This window comes from Macaca thibetana, chromosome 1, assembly GCF_024542745.1.
Source record: "Macaca thibetana thibetana isolate TM-01 chromosome 1, ASM2454274v1, whole genome shotgun sequence".
NCBI lineage: Eukaryota > Metazoa > Chordata > Mammalia > Primates > Cercopithecidae > Macaca > Macaca thibetana.
Window position 1 is genome coordinate 112,367,413 of NC_065578.1, and position 24,216 is coordinate 112,391,628.

The following is a 24,216-nucleotide window of genomic DNA, read 5'->3' on the forward strand; positions in this document are numbered from 1 at the left end:
TCAAAAAAAAAAAAAAAAAAAAATTGGCTTGTCATATTCCAGAGAAGATGACGGGAATCACTGAAATTTGTGTATTAAAGAAAATGTCAGGCCGGGCGCGGTGGCTCATGCCTGTAATCCCAGCACTTTGGGAGGCCAAGGCGGGCAGATTGCCTGAGGTCGGGAGTTCAAGACCAGTCTGACCAACACAGTGAAACCCTGTCTCTACTAAAAATACAAAATTAGCCGGAGTGGTTGCACATGCCTGTAATCCCAGCTACTAGGGAGGCTGAGGCAGGAGAATCGCTTGAACCTGGGAGGCAGAGTTTGCAGTGAGCTGAGATCGCACCACTGCACTCCATCCTGGGCAACAAGAGCAAAAACTCCATCTCAAAAAAAAAAAAAAAAGTCGGCCAGGCACAGTGGCTCATACCTTTTATCCCAGCACTTAGGGAGGCTGAGGTGGGTGGATCACGAGGTCAGGAGATCGAGACCATCCTGGCTAATATGGTGAAACCCAGTCTCTACTAAAAATACACAAAATTAGCTGGGCTCGGTGGCATGTACCTGTAGTCCCAGCCAATCCGGAGGCTGAAGCAGGAGAATGGCGTGAACCTGGGAGGCGGAGCTTGCAGTGAGTCGAGATCGCACCACCACACTCCAGGACAGAGCAAGACTCCGTCTCAAAAAAAAAAAAGAAAAGAAAAAAGAGAAAATGTGGCCAGGCACGGTGGCTCATGCCTGTAATCCCAACACTTTGGGAGGCCTAGGTGGGTGGATCGCTGAGGTCAGGAGTTCGAGACCAGCCTGGCCAACACAGTGAAACCCTCTCTCTACTAGAAAAAAAAATACAAAAATTAGCCGGACGTGGTGGCTCATGCCTGTAATCCTAGCTACTCGGGAGGCTGAGGCAGGAGAATGGCTTGAACCTGGGAGGCAGAGGTTGCAGTGAGCCAAGATCACGCCACTGCACTCCATCCAGACTGGGAGAGAGAACAAGACTCTGTCTCAAAAAAAAAAAAAAAAGAAAAGAAAAGAAAATGTAACCTGATTCTGTGGTCTCAGGCTGACGAAGTTTTGGAACACCTAGCTGTATAATCAGGTATAACTGGTATGATGTGCTCCACAGTGTGGGATATAAATATAGTCTCATGTTTTATTTTTCCATTAATCACTTGAGACCCCAACTGCATTTAGTGGCAAGAGGTCCAGTACCTCCCTGGAGACCTTCCTACCAACTCTCTGTATTGTTCAAGAACAAGGGCTTCTGCCTGTCTTATCAGGTCCTTGGGAGAGAGTGGAGGAGATGCTGTTCTGGTGTTAATTGAGGCTGAGAAAGCAGCACTGCTCACATTTTGCTTTATTTTCTTCTTCTCCTGGGCAAAATCAGTGCTATATTTGTGGTCAAATGAGCTAATGACATCCTTCCTGACTTCTTTCTCAGAATTAGGAAACCCTAATTAGCATTTAGAACCTCATTTTCACAGACTTCAGTCGTGAAAACGTCAAGACCTAGGCAACACACCAGTGAAATTTCATAATATGGAGGATAAAATATATTTAAATATGTTTAAAATATGTATTTTTAAATGTGGTTAAAATGTTCATGAGTCAAAATAATTAAAATTAAGAATTGAATGTTGCTTCTTCTTCCTTCTAAGAGAGATGACAAAATTCTGTTTGGTGGGGAAATAAATCTCTATCTTATTCCCTGCTCCTCCCAGAAGCTATTGGGGGAGGCAAAAGAAAAAGAGAGCTCAAAGTGGTCCTGAGGGGTTGGATCTGGGGAAAATGCTCACAGGATAACAGGGCACAGTCACAAAGCTAGCTCTGCAAAGAAGGCCTGGAGTTGAAAAGGGGGTAGAGAAGTCAATTGTTTATGTAACAGAACTGAGGGGAATTGAGTTTCTGGGGAGGCCAAGGGAAAAGCAAGAGGTGCCTGAAAATGGAATTAGCAAGGAGGCATTGGGAAAGAAATGATGGTCAGATTCACTTTTGCAGTGTTTATGTCTCTACAACATAAACCCCCTCCGTCTCCAGGGTCTGATATACACACTAATGCCTTTGGCTAATAACTAATAAAAATAAAACTAATGAAACAAGTAGTTATGTAACATTTGTGTGTACCATACTGTCCTATGTATTTTACATATATGAACTTAATTCAGTTGTGTAACATTTGTGTGTACCATACTGTTCTATGTATTTTACATACATGAACTTAATTCTCATAATCTTATGAAATTGGTACTGTTATTATTCCATTTTCATGGATGAAGAAAATGAGGCACAGAGAGGTCGAGTAATTTGCTATGAATACTCAGCTAATATTTTGAAACCTCACTAGATATTAACATACTTTATTTAAATACCAATTATCCAATAGGTTATAAACCATTCATGAGAATGTAAATTACTACAACCTCTATGGAAAACAGTATGGAGATTTCTCAAAAAACTAAAAATATAACTACCATTCTATCCAGCAATCCCACTACTGGCTATCTACCCAAGGGAAAATAAATCATTATATCAAAAGGACACCTGCACTCATATGATTATCTCAGCACTATTCACAATAGCAAAGATATGGAATCAACCTAAGTATCCATCAACCATAATTGGATCAAGAAAATGTGGTATATGGGCCGGGCGCGGTGGCTCACGCCTGTAATCCCAGCACTTTGGGAGGCCGAGGCAGGCGGATCACAAGGTCAGGAGATCGAGACCACAGTGAAAATCCGTTTCTACTAAAAATACAAAAAATTAGCTGGGCGTGGCGGCGGGCGCCTGTAGTCCCAGCTACTCGGGAGGCTGAGGCAGGAGAATGGCGTAAACCTGGGAGGCGGAGCTTGCAGTGAGCTGAGATCCGGCCACTGCACTCCAGCCTGGGCGACAGAGTGAGACTCCGTCTCAAAAAAAAAAAAAAAAAAGGCCGGCCGCGGCAGCTCAGGCCTGTAATCCCAGCACTTTGGGAGGCCGAGACGGGTGGATCACCAGGTCAGGAGATCGAGACCATCCTGGCTAACACGGTGAAACCCGTCTCTACTAAAAAAAAGTACAAAAAACTAGCCGGGCGAGGTGGCGGGCGCCTGTAGTCCCAGCTACTCAGGAGGCTGAGGCAGGAGAATGGCGGAAACCCGGGAGGCGGAGCTTGCAGTGAGCTGAGATCCGGCCACTGCACTCCAGCCTGGGCGAAGTTTTCTCATTTAACTCTAGCAACAATCTTGTATGGTAGCTATTACTATCCTCACTCCACAAGCGAAGAAACTAAGGCACAAATTAAGAATTTGCCATAAACCATACCACAATACTCAGGATATGAACACAGATCTGGCAGGCTTTTCCATTCATATGCTTAGTCACTAAACACACTGCCTTTCAGAAGACCTGGTCAATACTTTCCTAAGTTAAACTGTGCCTTAATACAAATGGTTAAACTGGGTCTGTTTAACTTAGAGAAGTGAAGGGAGTGGAGCTATTTTCAAATATTTTTAAAATTTGATTTAGAAAATAGGGTTCCTGAGGGCATAATTAGGGCAAAAAGATAGATCACTTATCTGCTCCAAGTCAGTTTATAATCGTTGGAACTGTCCAAAAAGAGAATGAACTGCTTAGAAAAGAATAATTTGTGTGTATATGTGTCAGGTCACTAGGTACTGGGATACAGCAGTGACATAAGTTCCTGTCCTCAGGGACTTCCTTCCTTCCTTCCTTTCTTCCTCCCTTCCTCCCTTCCCCTCCCCTCCCCTTCCGTTTCCCTCCCCTTCCCGTCCCTTCCTTTCTTTTTTGAGACAGAATTTCACTCTTGTTGCCCAGGCTGGAGTGCAATGGCGTGATCTCGGCTCACAACCTCTACCTCCCAGGTTCTTGTGATTCTCCTGCCTCAGCCTCCTGAGTAGCTGGGATTATAGGCATGCGCCACCACGCCCAGCTAATGTTCTTGTATTTTTAGTAGAGATGGGGTTTCTCCATGTTAGTCAGGCTGATCTCGAACTCCCGACCTCAGGTGATCTGCCTCCCTCGGCCTCCCAAAGTGCTGGGATTACAGGCGTGAGCCACTGCGCCCAGCTATTTCCAGTGTTTCTAAGTTTGTAAGGAAAAAATGGCTGGTGGCCGCTCCAGATTCCTTCCAGAAGTGGTTGTCATGCGCGTCCGTGTGAAGAGACCACCAAACAGGCTTTGTGTGAGCAACATGGCTGTTTATTTCACCTGGGTGCAGGCGGGCTGAGTCCGAAAAGAGAGTCAGCAAAGGGAGATAAGGGTGGGGCCGTATTATAGGATTTGGGTAGGTAAAGGAAAATTACAGTCAAAGGGGGGTTGTTCTCTGGCGGGCAGGAGTGGGGGTCACAAGGTGCTCAGTGGGGGAGCTTTTTGAGCCAGGATGAGCCAGGATGAGCCAGGATGAGCCAGGAAAAGGAATTTCACAAGATAATATCGCTTAAGGCAAGGACCGGCCATTTTCACTTCTTTTGTGGTGGAATGTCATCAGTTAAGGGAGGCAGAGCATTTGCACTTCTTTTGTGATTCTTCAGTTACTTCAGGCCATCTGGGCGTATACATGCAAGTCACAGGGGATGCGATGGCTTGGCTTGGGCTCAGAGGCCTGACAGTAGTGACATTCACATTGGGCCTATACTAGATGGGAACTTGGACTGGTGAAATCTAAGTTTGCAATGAACTCAGTAATTCCTATTTATTTTCTTTTTTTTCCTTTTTGTGGAGAATGGGGTCTCGCTGTATTGCCCAGGCAGGTCTCGAACTCCTGAACTCAAGTTATCCTCCCGCTTCTGCCTCCCTAAGAGCTGGGATTACAGGTGTGAGCCACTACACCCGGCAATAATTCCTATTCATAAACATTTGGATAATTGGATGTTTACAACTTTATTAAAATGTTTGCTACACACACATTGAAAAGGAAACAGCTCCCATGTTGCCACTACCACTCTACCCAGGTCCTCTCCTCAGTCACTCACAGCTGTTGCTATTTGAATACCTGTTATTGGTTTGTATGTGTACACAGACTTGTACATAAACATTCAGAACAGTTTTGTCATAAACAAAAACTGGAAATGACTCAAATGTCCATTAATAATGCATGGAAAGACAATTTAGGTACATCCATACCATGGAAATACAAAAGTATGAAAAGGAATCAACTATTGATATGCATAACAATATAAACAGATCTCAAAAACATTATACTGTGTGGAAGAAGCCAAGAAAAAAAAGTACATGCTGTACTCTTTTATTTATATAAAAGTTTAATGTATGAACTAATCTATAGTGACATAAGGCAGATCAGTGGTTGCCTGCAGACAGGGTTGGTGGGTTGGGGAGTGGGGGATGGATTACAGAGGAGCATGAGGAATGATGGGTGATGGATAATGCATTTTTTTTTTTTTTTTTAGACAGAGTCTTGCTCTGTTGCCCAGGCTGGAGTGCAATGGCACCATCTCAGTTCACTGCAACCTCTGCCTCCTGGGTTCAAGCGATTCTCTTGCCTCAGCCTCCCAAGTGGCTGGGATTACAGGGACCTGACATCATGCCTGGCTAATTTTTGTATTTTTAGTAGAGATGGGGTTTCACCATATTGGCCAGGCTGGTCTCAAACTCCTGACCTTGTGATCCATCCACCTCAGCCTCCCAAAGTGCTGGGATTACAAGCGTGAGCCACCACACCTGGCCCTATTATTATTTTTAATCCTCATTTTACAGATGAGGAAATTGAGGCAAAGAGAAGTTGAGTATTTTACCTTAAGTTACAGAGTTAGTAAGTGATAGAGCTGGGATTTTACTCTAGGCTCTTCCAGAACCAGTTTACTTAACCACCACTTTATACCGCCTCTGTAGGGTACTGAAATGAAAAAAAGTAGAGGCCCTGCTATTGAGGCATTCATGGTCTGGTGGGGAGATGGGTACCAAAACACATTGACCCTACCACAAGGTGTATATAAAGTACCATAAAAGAACCAAGGAGGCCAGGTGTGGTGGCTCATGCCTATAATCCTAGCACTTTGGGAGGCCAAGGTGGATGGATCACTTAAACCCAGGAGTTTGAGACCAGCCTAGGCAACATACTGAAACCCTGTCTCTACAAAAAAATAAAAAAAAAATAAAAATTAGCCAGGCATGGTGGTGTGCACCTGTAGTCTTAGCTACTCGGGAGGCTGAAGTGGGAGTATCCTGTGGACCCTGGGAGGTCAAAGCTGCAGTGAGCCATGATCACGCTAATGCACTTCAGCCTGGGCAACAGAGTGAGACCCCGTCTGAAAACAGAAAAAAGAAAAGACCAAGAAAGTCCCCCTAGCCCTGCCTGGGGAAAGCACAGAAAATGGTATTTGAGCTGGACCTTGCAGGATAGGTGAGACTGCCATGTAGAGAAAGGGGAAAGGGTATAGCAGGCAGAGGGAACTGCATGTACAAAGGGCACTGGAGAATGAAACATGAAAGCATTTCAGATTTGGGAGAAAAGCAAATCATGTGAAGAGAGAACAGGGTGGTACAGTGCGAGGTGAGGACGGAGCCAGATTGTGAGAGGCCTTGATGGCTGTTCAGGAGCCATGGAAAATGTGTAAGCAGAATGACAGAGTCAGAGCTGTGGTGAGGATGCTGGTGTGACTCCACCTTATCAGCTTAACATGGAGAACCTGAGACTTTCACCGCAAGTCCAAAGAGACCCTGAGCTCAAAGTTGTTATGACTTTGAAAGAAGAGGAGTTACTGCTCTGTTTGTTTGCTTATTGTTTATTTGCTTTTGCTTAAGGAAGTCAACCTTGGGCTATTGGTTTTAGAAGGGGCAGGAAGAGGCTCCAGCAAAATGCTTGCTATTTTCTTGTAAAATAGAAAGAAACACTAGGCATGCTTCCCTCTTCATTGTTCTTACAACCTACATAAGAAAGGTTATTATTCTATTTGGATGCTTTCACTTTCAACTAACAGAAAAATAGACTTGCATAAGGAATTTGTCACCTTATTATGCTGGAAAGTCCAGAGGCAACTGGCTTTAGATGAGACTTGATGTAGCCCCAAAACAATGTCTTTCTTTCTTCTCTACTGTTTTTATACTAAAGCTGACCCCCTTTGGAATCCCAAGATGGGCTACCTACCTGCCTTTTCTTTATGCTCAGCAAGACAACATTTTTGTCCCAGTGTTTCCAACAGTCCTGAGAATCACCCTGATTACAACAGCTTTGGCCATATGCACCAATCATAATAGCAGCGGATAAAATGCAATATTACCTTTGCCTTTAGGGATTTCTTCCTCGACCCCTGAAATCAGGGAAAGAATCAACTTTTCCAGGACTCAGTATGTCCAAATGTAAAACAGGACTCCTGGGAAAGTGGAAAGGGATCCACCAACAACCATCCTCTACAGTCATAACGAAAATTCAGAGGACTCACTTAAAAGCCTTAATTTTCACAAAATCTTACTCACTGATTTTTAGTAGCCCTGAAAACTTCACACTCAAAACCTCTGTTTAATCCATGGATTCTCAACACCTTCAGAGATTCTGATTTCATTGGCCTAGATATAAGCATTTGTTTTGAGCTCACCAGGTGATTCTAACAAGCAGACAGAGCTGAGAACCACTGCATTAATCTTTCAGGATTGCCACTTCTGCAGTCATATGCTTAGTTTTATGTACAGCTGAACCATGTTGAAACAAAACAAATAAGAATGGTAAAGTCAAACATATACAAATAATAACTCTTATTGAGAATTATATGTTTCAAGCACATTGTAAGATGTTTTACATACATTGTCTCATTTCATCTTGTGAAACACAGAATATTATTATTATTATTATTATTATTATTATTTTGAGACGGAGTCTCACTTTGTCACCCAGGCTGGAGTGCAGTGGTGCAATCTCAGCCATGGCAACCTCCGACTCCTATGTCCAAGACTCCTGAGTAGCTGGGATTACAGGTATGTGCCACCACTCCCAGCTAATTTTCATATTTTTAGTAGAGACGGGGTTTCACTGTAGCAGGACGAGCCGCAGACAAAACTCCTCAGATACCGAGTTAAAGAAGGAAGTGGTTCATTTGGCCGGGGGAGCACAGGGCAAGACTCCTGTCTCAAGAGCCGAGCTCCCGAGTGAGCAATTCCTGTCCCTTTTAAGAGCTCACAACTCTAAGGGGGTCCATGTGAGAAGGTCGTGATCGATTGAGCAAGCAGGGGGTACATGACAGGGGCTGCATGCACCGGTGGTCAGAGTGAAACAGAACACGCCGGGAAGTTTCACAATATCTTTTCTATACAATATCTGGAATCTATAGATAACATAACCAGTTAGGTCAGGGGTCAATCTTTAACTACCAGGCTTAGGTCAGGCAGGCCCAGGCCTGGTTTTGGGTCTGGTTCCTAGGTGCCGGGCTACCTGCCTTTTATTTTGCTTTTCTTTTCTGAGTATAAAACAATATAAAACAATATGAGAGGGTCTGTCTCTCTTCTCTTATCACCATGTTGGTCAGGCTGGTGTTGAACTCCTGACTTCGTGATCCGACCGCCTCGGCCTCCCAAAGTGCTGGGATTACAGGCATGAGCCATTGCACCCAACCTATTTCTTTTTTATAGATTAAAAAAACTGAAGCCCAGAGAACTTAACTTAGTTGTCCACAATCACGCATCTAGTATGTGACTAAGACAGAACTTGAACCCCTATGTACCTGACTTCAAAACTCCATGCACTTTGTTTGTTCCAGAACCATGACTGGAAGAGATCTCATTTAGAATTCAACATTTCCCAGCGCTCTTTAGTCCCTGACACACCTGTGTATTTGTTAGGGCCTGCCAGGTCACATTTAGGTGAGGTTTTTTTTAACTACCTCTTAGTGCCTCCTGCACCATCTTCCATATTTTATATACACTGTATTGCACACACCCAGATTACATTTAGTATATAGCCGCAGGTATAAAAAGGGTGTGACAAATGTGCTTACAGATTAGATATTGTGCACTTTAGAGTTTATATACACGCTTATATTTTACACACATATAAAAATGGTGAATATAATGTAGGGAAGAGAATATTGACTCAGAGTTCCATATTTGACTAGCACTGTGACCTTACAGGCACATTTGTTGAATTTCCTTTTAGTCATCTGCAAAATGGGGAGACAATACGTGCTTTTCCTAATTGCACTATTATCTTTTTTTTTTTTTTGTGAAACGGAGTCTTGCTCTGTCGCCCAGGCTGGAGTGCGGTGGCGCGATCTTGGCTCACTGCAAGCTTGCCTCCCAGGTTCACGCTATTCTCCTGCCTCAGCCTCCCAAGTAGCTGGGACCACAGGCACCTGCCACCACGCCCGGCTAATTATTTTTGTATTTTTAGTAGAGCCGGGGTTTCACCATGTTAGCCGGGATGGTCTCGATCTCCTGACCTTGTGATCCGCCCACCTCAGCATCCTAAAGTGCTGGGATTACAGGCGTGAGCCACCGCACCCAGCCTAATTGCACTATTATCTAAGGATCAAATGAGTTCCCACACCTAGCAAGGTGTCTTGCTTATACATTCTTTTTGCCAGCTAATGAGCTGTACCTATGAACTCTTGTAAATATATATATGTAAAAGCTGCTATCACCTTTTACAGAGTAATATTGCACCTTTGTGTATCTTTGTTGATTAGCCATAAACTCTCCCTCCCCTGTTTCTCACCTATTGACAAATTTCTAGAATTCTGGGTAATAAGCATGGGTCAGAGGTTTGAAATTTAATAGAAAACAGAGGAAAGGACAGAAGGAAAGGGAGTGAGAGAAATATTTGTTCAATTGACATACTAACATGTTTTGTTTTGTTTTTAACTAAAAAAAAAGTCACTGTTGGCTAGGTTGATACACTATTGTTGGAAGTGTAAATTGATAAAATTTTTGAAGCGGGGCTGGGTGATGTGGCTTATGCCTGTAATTCCAGCACTTTGGGAGGCTGAGACGGGAGGATCCTTAAAGCCAGAAATTCAAGACCACCTGGGCAACATAGCAAGACCAGCAAAACCCTACTGAAAAAATAACAACACTCTACTAAAAATTAAAAACAAAAAAAATTATGCAGGTGTAGTGGGATGCGCCTGTAGTCTCAGGCCTGTAGTCCCAGCTACTTGGGAAGCTGAGGTGGGAGAATCGCTTGAGTTCTGGAGGTCGAGGCTGCAATGAGCTATGATCACACCACTGCATTCCAGCCTAGGTGACAGAGTGAGACGCTATCTTCAAAAAAAAAAAAAAAAAATTTAAAGAGCTAGTTATCAAATTGAAGATCAACATATAAATCCCACTTTGTATTAGATGATACAAAACAAAAAATTAAGCTCACATTTATACCAAGATTTACACAGAGAAGGTACAAAAAGATAAACAAATGGTTAAATTAACCATGGCTATCCCTCGTGGGTGAGGTGTCTGGGAGGGGAAGTTTCACTTTTTATTTAATATTCTTCTATATAGTTTGTTTATAAGCATTTATTATTTTTTGCAAAAATGGAATAAGCCCAGAGCAAAGAATAGCTAGATATGCATACATCAGCTCTACTCCTGTGTCCTTCTTCCTTGGCTCCTCTCTGCAAGGCCAGTTTACTGTCCCAGGAGGGTGCTGACCCCTGCCTGCCTGGTTCTTCTTGTTCTGTTTTGCAGTTCATTACAAGCTGCTTAAGCAGCAGGTTCCCAGTGGCTGGTCAGCCGGAACTGCTTCAGGAGGACAAACAGGAAGGATGCAGCCTGCCAGTGCAGATTACCCTGTTAGCCTTATTGACAGGAAAAAAAATTTAAACCTTAAAATGTTGAGGAAAATGTCATGCTATTAACAACTCCCTCATGCCTCTGCCTAGATCAGGCAGTGAACTGGATTTGGGTTGCTCAGAAGGAATCCTTGCAGTTGCATGTAACAAACTTCCACCTCCACGTCCTAGCAACTTGCCCCCAACACTTGGTTAGGAATTACGTTCCATAGGCTAAATCTCATGGTAATCCTTATCCCCCTATGTCAAACTAAAGCTTCCTCCATGGAAAAATAAAATGTCTCACCATTCCTGCAGCTAGCCTTCTCTTATGCAGGATGCCTGCAGGAGCTCAGAGTAAAGGGAAATTCCTTGTAAGAGAATCAAGATAAGAAGTGCAGCTGTGGAGTCAGGTAAATGGATATCATATCTCTGCTCTGATACTTTCTAATCATGTGGCTTTAGGCAAATGTCTTCACCTCTCTGAGACTAATTTTCCTCATCCGTAAAATAGGGAAAATTAACATACCTGTCTCATAGGGTTGGACATAGAGGAATGTAAGTGCTATATTTATTTATGCATTGAGCCTCATTTCCTATCACTCCCTACATGGCAGTGGTTAAGAGTTTGGCCTCTGGAATCAGATTGTCTAGGTTCAAATCCTAGCTCTATTACTTGTTTTATTTATTTATTTATTTATTTATTTTGAGATGGAGTCTTTCCCTGTCGCCCAGGCTGGAGTGCAATGGCGTGATTTTGGCTCACTGAAACCTCTGCCTCTTGGATTCACGAGATTCTCCTGCCTCAGCCTCCTGAGTAGCTGGGATTACAGGTACATGCCACCCTGCCCAGCTACTTTTTTGTATCTTAAGTAGAGACAGGGTTTCACCATGTTGGCCAGGCTGGTCTCAAACTCCTGACCTCGTGATCTGCCCGCCGTGGCCTCCCAAAGTGCTGGGATTACTGGCGTGAGCCACCGTGCCTGGCCATATTCCTTATTATGAGTATGATTTTGGACAAAGCTCTTTGGGCCTCAGCTATTTCATCAGTAAAATGGATATTCTCATCTCATAGGAATCTTATGAAGATTAACTGAGTAAATATAAAACAGTAAAGTGCCTGGAACACAGACAATCAGGAAATGAGGCTGTTCTACTTTGCTGCTGATGAAAAAGTAGCATGTTTCCTATATAGAACATGAAGTTTGTAAAACTATCTTCTAAGTCCCTCCCCGTCCCCTCCCCAAACACTCAGAAAGTGAGCTGCTGGCTCCAGTCTTAAATCTAGTCCTGTCTTCCTGTGCTGTACGATGTTCCTCTCTTCATCTCTTTCCTTCTCACTCTTCCAGCTTCTCTTTCTCTCCCTGCCCAGGCCTCTCATTAGTCCAATTAATAAACTGTTGCTGTCATTTTAGTTCAGCTCCAGGATCAGGGTCCCTTGGGGATACGCATTATGCTGGGGAAGTGAGATGGTGGGGGAGCTGCAGGGACATCCTCATTTCCACAGCGGAGTGGAACTAGGAACCAGGGTTGGCAGCAGATGAACCTTCCCGGGCCCAGGTCTCCTGGGCCATCATCAGGATAATCAGTGAGAACTTCATTATATACAGTGAGAGTCTGGCTGTTTGGTATTGTGCCAGGGTCCCATTCAGGGACAGGAAGGTTCTGGCTTGGAGATAATGACCAGCCTGAGGCCTCTGCCTTCTGTGCACTAGCCTTCAGCTCCCTCTTGGGCATGCACACATACGCATTCATGCATTCATGCAGGCAGGCACGCAAGTTCCCTGGGCTTTCAGTCAGCTCAAGGGTTTGTGGGTACATTCCCAGCCTGGAAAGCTGGTGAACAGAGTGAGGCTGGAGGGCCCAGAAACGCATGACTGCCTCTGCTGATTGCTGAGAATAATCAAACTCTGAAGTTCCCACCAAGAGCCCATTAAACCAACGCAAGTGTCTCATCCAGAGTGAGAGCAAGGTTTCCTCCCAACCTTGAAAGGATAAAGGGGCAGGTCTGGGGAGTAGCCCAGCTAGCTGAAAACACAAAAATGGGACTCGCTGCAGGTTAGCTCAGAAGCTCAAGCAGCCCATGGACAGGATGGTTTGCTGGGTATGGGATGGAGGTCAGCATTTTCAATCCCTTCCTCCCCATGCCTTTAGGGTATGAATCGAGTTTGTGCAGAGGATGGGGACTGGGGTGGGAGTATGAAGGGCATGGTTTGATTTTCTCAACCAGTTACATTGTACTTACTTCTTCAGGCATGTATTTGGAAGAAAGGGGGTTCATATCACACTAATTCTCCTGACATCTGGCTCCTACCTGCTGCACTGTCAATACTCCTATTCACCACCTAGAATTATGAGCTTCTGTGCTGGCCTCAGCCCAAAGAGAATGTAGAAAATGGCACTCTTTCATTCACTGTTTGCCTCTTAATTCCTCACAACCACAAAAACACCTGTATTATGTAGACAGACTTTACTGTAGGTCCCAAAGTGTGGTTTTTAAGTATAATCTATGGACCAGCCACTTCAGCAATACCTGGGAACTTGTTAGAAATGCAAATTCTCGGGTCCCACTCTAGACTTACTGAATCAGAAAGTCTGGGGCCAGCTCAACAATCCATATAATAACAAGCCCTCTGAGTGATTCTTTTATGGTTATTATTATTATTATTTTTTGAGACAGAGTCTGGCTCTATTACACAGGCTGGAGTGCACTGGTACGATCTTGACTCACTGCAACCTCCATTTTTCGAGTTCAAGTGACTCTCCTGCCTCAGCCTCCTGAGTAGCTGGGACTACAGGCGTGCACCACCACGCCTGGCTAATTTTCTATATTTTAGTAGAGGCAGAGTTTCACCATGTTGCCCAGGCTGGTCTTGAACTCCTGAGCTCAAGTGATCCACCCATCTCGACCTCCCAAAGTGCTGGGATTACGGGCATGAACCACAAGTCCTCCAAGTGATTCTGATACTTCATGAAGTTTAAGAACTTACTGCTGTATGTTTAAGGGTAACTTGAAAAAAGGTTACAATGTAAGGAATGAAACTTAAAACTGATTTTCTTTTCTTTTTTTTTTGAGATAGAGTTTCACTCTTGTTGCCCAGGCTAGAGAGCAATGGCTCAAACTTGGCTCACTGCAATCTCTGCCTCCTGGACTCAAGCGATTCTCCTGTCTCAGCCTCCCAAGTAGCTGGGACTACAGGCATGGGCCACCACGCCCGGCTAATTTTTTTATATTTAGTAGAGATGGGGTTTCACCATGTTGGTCAGGCTGGTTACGAACTACTGACCTCAGGTGATCCCAGCCTCCCAAAGGGCTGGAATTATAGGCATGAGCCAACATGCCAGGCCAAAACTGAATTGTAAATAGGGCTGTTTAAAAGCCTACAGGAGCCGGGCACGGTGGCTCAAGCCTGTAATCCCAGCACTTTGGGAGGCCGAGACGGGCGGATCACAAGGTCAGGAGATCGAGACCATCCTGGCTAACATGGTGAAACCCCGTCTCTACTAAAAATACAAAAAATTAGCCGGGCGAGGTGGCGGGCGCCTGTAGTCCCAGCTACTCGGGAGGCTGAGGCAGGAGAATGGCGGAAACCCGGGAGGCGGAGCTTGCAGTGAGCTGAGATCCGGCTACTGCACTCCAGCCTGGGTGACAGAGCGAGACTCCGTCTCAAAAAAAAAAAAAAAAAAAAAAAAGCCTACAGGAGCAGCTGGGTGCAGTGGCTCACGCGTATAATCCCAGCACTTTGGGAGGCTGAGGCAGGTGGATCACGAGGTCAGGAGACTGAGACCATCCTGGCTAACACGGTGAAACCCCGTTTCTACTAAAAATACAAAAAATTAGTTGGGCATGATGGCACACTCTTGTAGTCCCAGCTACTTGGGAGGCTGAGGCAGGAGAATCGCTTGAACCCGGGAGGCAGAGGTTGCAGTGAGCCAAGATTGTGCCACTGCACTCCAGCCTGGACAACAGAGCAAGACTCCATCTCAAAAAATAAAAAATAAAAAGAAAGAACCCCACCCCGCAAAAAAAAAGCCTACAGGAATATAAAAAGTGTCTTTCATGGGGTTTTGCTTCCCTCTCTGGGGGTCCACGTGGTAGAGGTTGATTTTTTTCTCCTACTAAGTTAACAGAAAGCATGTACCCATACATTCACACATGAACTCATTCCTCACCTTTTCTCCACAGAGGTCACAACATTTTTGAATTTGGTATTTGTCACTCCTCTGCATGTTTTTACTATATATTTCCTACATAGTCTTTTGGTTTTTGCTTTTTTTTTTTTGAGACAGAGTTTCCATCTTGTTGCCCAGGCTGGAGTGCAATGGCGTGATCTCAGCTCACTGCAACCTCTGCCTCCTGGGTTCAAGCGATTCTCCTGACTCAGCCTCCTGAGTAGCTGGGATGACAGGCACGTGCCACCATGCCCGGCTAATTTTGTATTTTTAGTAGAGACGGGGTTTCTCCATGTTGTCAGGCTGGTCTCCAACTCCCAACCTCAGGTGATCCGCTCGCCTCGGCCTCCCAAAATGCTGGGATTGCAGGTGTGAACCATCATGCCCGGCCCTACCTAGTATTTTCCACATATTTTGAACATTGTATATTTTAGATATATTGTACATATCTGTTAGCAGTTTGCTTTTTTCCCATTCGCCACTGTTTTTAGATTTATCTGTGATCCTACTACATCTACCTTTTTTTTTTTTTTTTTTTGAGATGGCTTCTTTCGCTGTTGCTCAGGCTGGAGTGCAGTGGCATGCTCTCAGCTCACTGCAATCTCTGACTCCCGATTTCAAGCAATTCTCCTGCCTAAGCCTCCCAAGTAGCTGGGATTACAAGCCTGTGCCACCACATCGGCTGATGTTTGTATTTTTAGTAGAGATGGGGTTTCACCATGTTGGCCCAGCTGATCTAGAACTCCTGACCTTGTGATCTGCCTTTCTCAGCCTCCCAAAGTGCTGGGATTATAGGAGTGAGCCACCGTGCCTGGCCAGTTCTACTTTTTTAACTCTGAGAGTGTCTTTGTGATTATTTTCACCTTAGAATACCATGCACATTTGGGATTTTTATTTTTATTTTATTTTATTTTATTTTATTTTTATTTTTATTTTTATTTTTGAGACGGAGTCTCACGCTGTTGCCCAGGCTGGAGTGCAGTGGCGTGATCTCGGCTCACTGCAAGCTCCGCCTCCTGGGCTCACGCCATTCTCCTGCCTCAGCCTCCTGAGTAGCTAGGACTACAGGCGCCCGCCACCGCGCCCGGCTAATTTTTTTTTGTATTTTTAGTAGAGACGGGGTTTCACTGTGGTCTCGATCTCCTGACCTTGTGATCCGCCCGCCTCGGCCTCCCAAAGTGCTGGGATTACAGGCTTGAGCCACCGCGCCCGGCCTATTTTTTTTATTTTTTATTTTATTTTATTTTTTTGAGACGGGGTCTTGCTCTGTCACCCAGGCTGGAGTGCAGTGGCCGGATCTCAGCTCACTGTAAGCTCCGCCTCCCGGGTTCACGCCATTCTCCTGCCTCAGCCTCCCGAGTAGCTGGGACTACAGGCGCCCGCCACCTCGCCCGGCTAGTTTTTTGTATTTTTTAGCAGAGATGGGGTTTCACCGGGTTCGCCAGGATGGTCTCGATCTCCTGACCTTGTGATCTGCCCGTCTCGGCCTCCCAAAGTGCTGGGATTACAGGCTTGAGCCACCGCGCCCGGCCTCATTTGGGATTTTTGTGATTATTTTCACCTTAGAATACCATGCACATTTGGGATTTTTATTGGGATTGCATTGAATCTGTAAATCAGTCTGAGAGGATTGAGATCTTTTGTTTGTTTGTTTGTTTGTTTTTTGAGACGGAGTCTCGCTCTGTGCCCAGGCTAGAGTGCAGTGGCCGGATCTCAGCTCACTGCAAGCTCTGCCTCCCAGGTTCACGCCATGCTCCTGCCTCAGCCTCCCGAGTAGCTGGGACTACAGGCGCCCGCCACCATGCCCGGCTCATTTTTTGTGTTTTTAGTAGAGATGGGGTTTCACCGTGTTAGCCAGGATGGTCTCGATCTCCTGACCTCGTGATCCGCCCATCTCGGCCTCCCAAAGTGCTGGGATTACAGGCTTGAGCCACCGCGCCCGGCCTGTTTTTAATTTATTTTTAATTTTAGAGGAAGGGTCTTGTTGTGTTGCTCAAGCTGGCCTTGAACTCCTGGGCTCAAGCAATCCCACTGCCTCAGCCTTCCAACTAATTGAGAGTACAGGCCCACACCACCACACCTGGTCATTACAATAGTGATTTTTTTTTTTTTTTTTTTTTTTTTTGAGACAAAGTCTCGCTCTGTTGCCCACGCTGGAGTGCAGTGGCACAGTCTTGGCTTGCTGCAACATAGGACTCCTGGGTTTAATTGATTCTCCTGCCTCAGCCTCTGGAGTAGCTGGGATTACAGGCACCTGCCATCACACTCAGCTAATTTTTGTATTTGTAGTAGAGATGAGATTTCACCATGTTGGCCAGGCTGGTATTGAACTGCTGACCTCAAGTAATCCACCCGCTTTAGCCTCCCAAAGTGCTGGGATTACAGGCACGAGCCATTTCGCCTGGATTATAATATTGATTCTTTCAGTCTGAGAGCATAGTATTTTTCTCCATCTATTTAGATCCTTTTTTATACTTTCCAATAAAGTTTTAGAATGTTCTCTATATACTTTTTCTCTTGTATTTCTTTGTTTGATCTAGGTATCTTTTAGTTTTTATTGCTATTGCATATGCCATCTTAAAAATATTTTATAATTGCTGATTTATTATGATAACATTGATTTTAGTATATTGATCTCATAGTCACATCCTTGTTGAACTTTTTTGTTAGTTTAAATTGTTTACTTGAGATTCTTTTGGATTTTTTTTCTGCAGAGAATCATATCCTGTGTAAGTAAGGGCAGTTTTGTTTGTTCCCTTATGATTTTTTATCTTTAATATCTTTTTCTTAACTTGTACTGGTTAGGACCTCTTAGTGTCCAGTAGAAGCAATGATAGGCATCGTTGTCTTGATCCTAATGTAAAAGGAATGTTTTAAATGTTTCACTCTTAAGTAAAAGTTGCTGTAGGTTTTGGTAAACACCTTTTATTAGCAGGAAGAAGTTCATTCTATTCCAAGTTGGCTAAGAGTTTTTGTTTTTGTTTTTGTTTGTGTTTTTGTTTTTGAGACAGTCTTGCCCTGTTGCCCAGGATGGAATGCAATGGTGCGATCTCAGCTCACTGCAACTTCCGCCTCCCAGGTTCAAATGAGTCTCCCGCCGGGCGCGGTGGCTCAAGCCTGTAATCCCAGCACTTTGGGAGGCCGAGGCGGGCGGATCACAAGGTCAGGAGATCGAGACCACAGTGAAACCCCGTCTCTACTAAAAATACAAAAAATTAGCCGGGCACGGTGGCGGGCGCCTGTAGTCCTAGCTACTCAGGAGGCTGAGGCAGGAGAATGGCGTGAACCCAGGAGGCGGAGCTTGCAGTGAGCCGAGATCACACCACTGCACTCTAGCCTGGGCAACAGCGTGAGACTCCGTCTCAAAAAAACAAAAACAAAAACAAAAACAAAAACAAATGATTCTCCCACCTCAGCCTCCTGAGTAGCTGGGATTACAGATGCCTGCCACCACACCCAGCTAATTTTTCTATTTGTAGTAGAGATGGGGTTTCACCATGTTGGCCAGGCTGGTCTTGAACTCCTGACCTCATGATCTGACCACCTCAGCCTCCCAAAGTGCTGGGATTACAGGCGTGAGCCACCACGCCCGGTCAACTCTTGGCGATATATTATATATCATACAGTATATATTTACATATTTTATATGATATGTATATGATATATATTATATATTAAATAGTACATATGTGTTAAAGAGGAAAAACCATACTATTTCAGGATGTACAAATATATGCTACATATATATGACATATCACATATATCACATAAAAAGTCGTATTTTTTCATATACTAAAATAGTTATGTTTTTTCTCCTTTACTCTGATAATGTAGTGGATTGCTGGCACTCTCTAGTTTACCTATTAAAGAGGCCATTTGTAGGCCTGTTTGCTGTGTGGGTGGTTTTGATGGGAACAAGATGGAAAGATGTGTTCAGTTACGAGGCTACTAAGGTGGTAGAGATGAAAGATTATTGTGTCTTGGATTGGTGTGGTGGTAAGAGAGTTGGAAAGAAGTAGTCAGTTTTAAAATATATTTTGGATTTGCTGAAGGGTTGGATAAGGTAAGGAGTAGATGGAGAATAAAGGGAAAGGAAAGAAAATACTCAAAGTTGAGTTCCAAATTTCTGGCTGTAGATTTTTCTTTAAAAATTGTGGTAAAAAATATGTAACATAAAATTTAACCATTTGGAACTATTTTTAAGTATACAGTTCTGTGGTAATAAGTACATTCACGGGGTGAGGGGAGTGGGGAGGGAGAGGATTAGGAGATATACCTAATGTAAATGACCAGTTAATGGGTGCAGCACACCAACATGGCACATGTATACATATGTAACAAACCTGCACGTTATGCACATGTACCCTAGAACTTAAAGTATAATAATAATAAAAAAATAACAACAACAAAAAAGTACATTCACATTGTTGTGCAACCATTGCCACCATCTATCTCCAGAACTTTTTTCATTTTCCCAAACTGAAACTCACCATGCATTAAACAATAACTCCCCATTCTCTCCTCCTCCTAGCTCCTCCTAGCCCAATCACCAATCTATTTTCTGTCTGTATGAATTTGACTATTTCTAAGTACCTCATATAAGTGCAATCACACTATTTGTCCTTTTATAACTGATTTATTTCATTTAGCATAATGTTTTCAAGGTTTATATACATTGCAGCAAGTATCAGGATTCCCTTCCTTTCTTTTTTTTTTTTTGAGATGGAGTTTCATTCTTGTTGCCCAGGCTGCAGTGCAATGGTGCAATCTTGGCTCACTGCAACCTCCGCTTCTCAGGTTCAAGCGATTCTCCTGCCTCAGTATCCCGAGTAGCTGGGATTACAGGTGTGTACCACCATGCTCGGCTAATTTTTTGTATTTTTGGTAGAGATGGGGTTTCACCATGTTGGCCAGGCTGGTCTTGAACTCCTGACCTCAGGGGATCCACTCACCTCAGTCTCCCAAAGTGCTGGGATTACAGGTGTCAGCCACCGTGCCCAGCCAGGATTCCCTTCCTTTCAAAGGCTGAATCATCAAATTTTGCTTGTTTATTCATCCATTGATAAGACACTTGGGCTGCTTCCATGTTTTGGCTATTGTGAATAATACTGCTATGGAATATGGGTATACCCATATTTCTTAAAATTGTTTCAATTATTTTATGTTTAATTTTTTGAGGAAATACTGTATGATTTTCCACAGCCTCCCCTCTCCTCTCCTCTCCTCTCCTCCGCTCCCTTTCTCTTACCCCACCTCCTTCCCTCCACTCCCCTCTCCTCTCCTTTCTGAGATGGAGTCTTGCTCTGTTACCCAGGCTGAAGTGCAATGGCGCCATCTCAGCTTACTGCAACCTCCGCCTCCTGAGTTCGTGATTCTTCTGCCTCAAAGAAGAATCTTCTTTGATTCTTCTTTGAATCTCCTTTGAATCTTCTTTGATTCTTCTTTGAATCTTCTTTGATTCAGAAGAATCTTCTGCCTTTGATTCTTCTCCCAAATAGCTGGTATTACAGGCATGCACCACCAGGCCCAGCTACTTTTTGTATTTTTAGCAGTGATGGGGTTTCACCATGTTGACCAGTCTGCTCTCAAACTCCTGACCTCAGGTGATCTGCCGCCTTGGCCTCCCAAAGTGCTAGGATTACATGTGTGAGCCACCATACCCAGCCAGCTACACCATTTTACATTCCTACCAGGAATGTACAAGAATTGTAGTTTCTCCACATCCTCACCAAACTTGTTATTTTCTGGTTTCTATACATATACATATCATATATATATAATTGCCATCCTAACAGATGTGAAGTAGTATCATATTGTGGTTTAAATTTGGATTTCCTTAATGATTAGTGATCTTGAGCATATTTTACTTGTGCTTATTGGTCATTTGTGTATCTTTGGAGGAATTCAAGTCCTCTGCCTATTTTTAAATTGGGTTGCTTTTTTGTTGTTGAGTTGTAGGAGTTACTTGTTTTTCTGGATACTAATCCCTTATCTGATATATGATTTGCAAATCTTTTCTTCCATCACATGGGGTACTTTTTCACTCTGTAGATAGTGTCCTTTAATGAACTGTTTTTAATTTTGATGAAGTACAATTTATCTATTTTTTCTGGCTTTAGGTTTCACTTCAATAAATAGTAGTTACAATTATTATCATTATTTCGCCTTTGTTTTAGTGGGAAAAGGAGATAGGTGAAGGAAGAGATGGAAGGAGACAAAAATGCATTCTCACTAGATTTGGGCATATTTACAGAGAAGCAGTGAAATTAACAGTAATTTTTTTTTTTTTTGAGAGGGAGTCTCGCTCTGTCGCCCAGGCTGGAGTGCAGTGGCCGGATCTCAGCTCACTGCAAGCTCCGCCTCCCAGGTTTACACCATTCTCCTGCCTCAGCCTCCCGAGTAGCTGGGACTACAGGCGCCCGCCACCTCGCCCGGCTAGTTTTTTTTTTTTTTGTATTTTTTAGTAGAGACGGAGTTTCACCGTGTTAGCCAGGATGGTCTCGATCTCCTGACCTCGTGATCCGCCCGTCTCGGCTTCCCAAAGTGCAGGGATTACAGGCTTGAGCCACCGCGCCCAGCCTAGAGATGGGTTTTCACCACGTTAGCCAGGATGGTCTCGATCTCCTAACCTCGTGATCTGCCCACCTCGGCCTCCCAAAGTGCTGGGATTACAGGTGTGAGCCACTGTGCCTGGCTTTTTTTTTTTTTTTTGAGATGGAATCTTGCTCTGTTGCCCTTGTTGGAGTGCAATGGTGCAATCTCGGCTCACTGCAACCTCCGCCTCCTAGGTTCAAGCAATCCTTGTGCCTCAGTCTCCCCAGTAGCTGGGATTACAGGCGTGCAGCACCAAGTCTAATTTTTGTATTTTTAGTAAAGACAGGATTTTGCCATATTAGCCAGGCTTGTCTCGAACTCCTGACTTCAAGTAATCTGCATGCCTTGGCCTCCAAAATTGCTGGGATTATAGGCATGAGCCACTCTGCACCCAGCCAAATTAACAGTAATTTAGTCAACAATAAATATTTATTCAGTGTTGCTTATATTCCAGACACTGCTCTTAGCAATGGAGATATAAAATGACAAAACATACCTGTAACAGTATGCTTTGGAAAGATAATTCTAGTGACAGCTTAGAGACTTGGAGACAGGAGAGACTGGAGGACAGGACATGGGTTCAAAGGTTATTGGAATACTAGTCATATGAGATGAAGGTCTGAACTAAGTAGCAGTGGGGAAGGAGAGCTGGGGAAAGATCTGACACATTCCTGAGGGGGAATCAAGAGAGTCTACTGACTGGATGTGACAGGAAAGAATGGGAGGAAAGCACAGGCAATCCTGAGACTTCTAGTTTGACAGAATAGAACTGATAAGGTTAGTTAGCTATGACTTTGCAAAGAGTAAAGTCCTGAGGTAAGGAGATATAGGGCAGCTAAATTGTAAGGGATTGGTGTTTATGCTAAGGTGTGGAACAAGGGATATCAAGTAAGTAGTTTTTTGTTTTTTTTTTAGTAATCTGGAGTTGGGGTATACTGTGCTTATGGATTCCACTGAACTCTAAAATCTCGGCCCAGGTACCTTAGCACCCACAGATTAATTAGACAATTGAGGGCAATGAATATAAAAACCCTATATTCCATTGTTAATCAGAAATGAATCACTAAATTCTGTAAAAGACATGTATTTGTGTCTGGGAGCGGTGGCTCACACCTGTAATCCCAGCACTTTGGGAGGCTGAGGCAGGCGGATGACCTGAGGTCAGGAGTTCAAGACCAGCTGACCAGCATGGAGAAATCCCATCTCTACTAAAAATGCAAAACTAGCCGGGCATGGTGGCGCACGACTGTAATGCCAGTTACTCAGAAGGCTGAGGCAGGAGAATCGCTTGAACCCAGGAGCAGAAGTTGCGATGAGCCAAGATCGTGCCACTACACTCCATCCTGGGTAACAAGAGCAAAACTTCGTCTTAAAAAAAAAAAAACCCAACAAAAACATGTATCTGTGGGCAATCAGGTTGGCTCATGCCTGTAATTCCACACTTTGAGAGGCTGAGGTGGGTGGATCACCTGAGGTCAGGAGTTTGAGACCAGCATGGCCAACATGGTGAAACCCTGTCTCTACTAAAAATGCAAAAATTAGCCGGGCATGGTGGTGCACACCTATAGTCGTAGCTATTTGTGAGGCTGAGGCAGGAGAATCGCTTAATCCGGGAGGCGGAGGTTGCAGTGAACCACTTATTGGGGAGGATACAGGCTAGAGAGCATTAATTTCTAATGGCCCCATTTGGTATAGTTTCATAGGAAAGCTCTGAAACTATAATGCAGAAAGGAACTAAACTGCCTCCTTTTTTTTTTTTTTTTTTGGTGGGGTTCCTGCCTATGCTGGATTTCTTACCAGAGTTTGTTAAGTCTGCTCAACAGCTAAGGGAAGGAGGTTAAGAGTACGTTTCATTCTGCTGTCTTGGCTTTAAATGTTTGGTTTGGGCTGGAGCATTGGATATGGCCTTGTTTCCAATAGATACTTCAATATTAAAAAAAAAAAAACAGAAAAAGGTTTTTAAAAACATAATTATGACTCCATAATCTGCCATGGCAAAGATTGCTTTCAGTTACTTTCTAAGAGAACCCTAATCTAGGCATTATCATTCTTTTTAACCTGCTCAGATTTTCAATTTATGTCAGAAAACCCATGTTAATGTCGAACCTGCCCCTGCCTCAGAGTAACCGGGTTTAATCTCTTTGGGCTTGTTTCATCATCAGCAATAATTGTCTTGCCAATGTCACTGTCATTGAAGGAGCAAACAAGGTAACAGAGCAAATGCCCTTTGAAAAGTTCCCTACATATAAGTGAACCATTACTATTATTCTCAAAGTCTTATTTACAACCTTGGATGGCTGAATGAGCATAAGGTGGTCAGACTTCACTGTTCCTAGTAAGTTTTCCATAGCCTCTGCTTTAGGAGAAATAAATTTCCTCACATCCAGTCTTTGCTTTGTTGACTGCTCAACACCCTCTTTACTTGTCTCGCTTGCTTTTCTGAGAGTGACCATGACAGCATCCCTCCAAACAGAAGGGTGTTTCCCTTGTATAGACAAGCAGGTGCAGTCCCACCAAAATTTATTGAACTCCAAGCTAGATCAAAAGGTGGAAGCGCACCGATGAAGAAACGGAGCCTCTGTTTTCAGGAGCTTACACGGCCATTAACAGAGTGATACTGATCACATGCAAGTGGGAGTTGCCGCCTACTTGCAGAAGAGCAGGGGCTACAGTCAAGCAGCAGAGGGCAGAAGAGACTCGAGCTCGGCTCTGGAGGACGAGCTGGCCAAAGCCAGGATAGAAACTCCCGTGACTC

At 44.0% G+C, this 24,216-nt stretch overlaps 1 protein-coding gene across 1 annotated transcript in view; it reads right to left on the minus strand.

The window, feature by feature from the left end:
- The window catches only part of ST7L (suppression of tumorigenicity 7 like), an 843,199-nt gene that overhangs the window by 521,476 nt on the left and 297,507 nt on the right, over positions 1-24,216 (minus strand). The gene's annotated exons all lie outside the window — the stretch shown is intronic.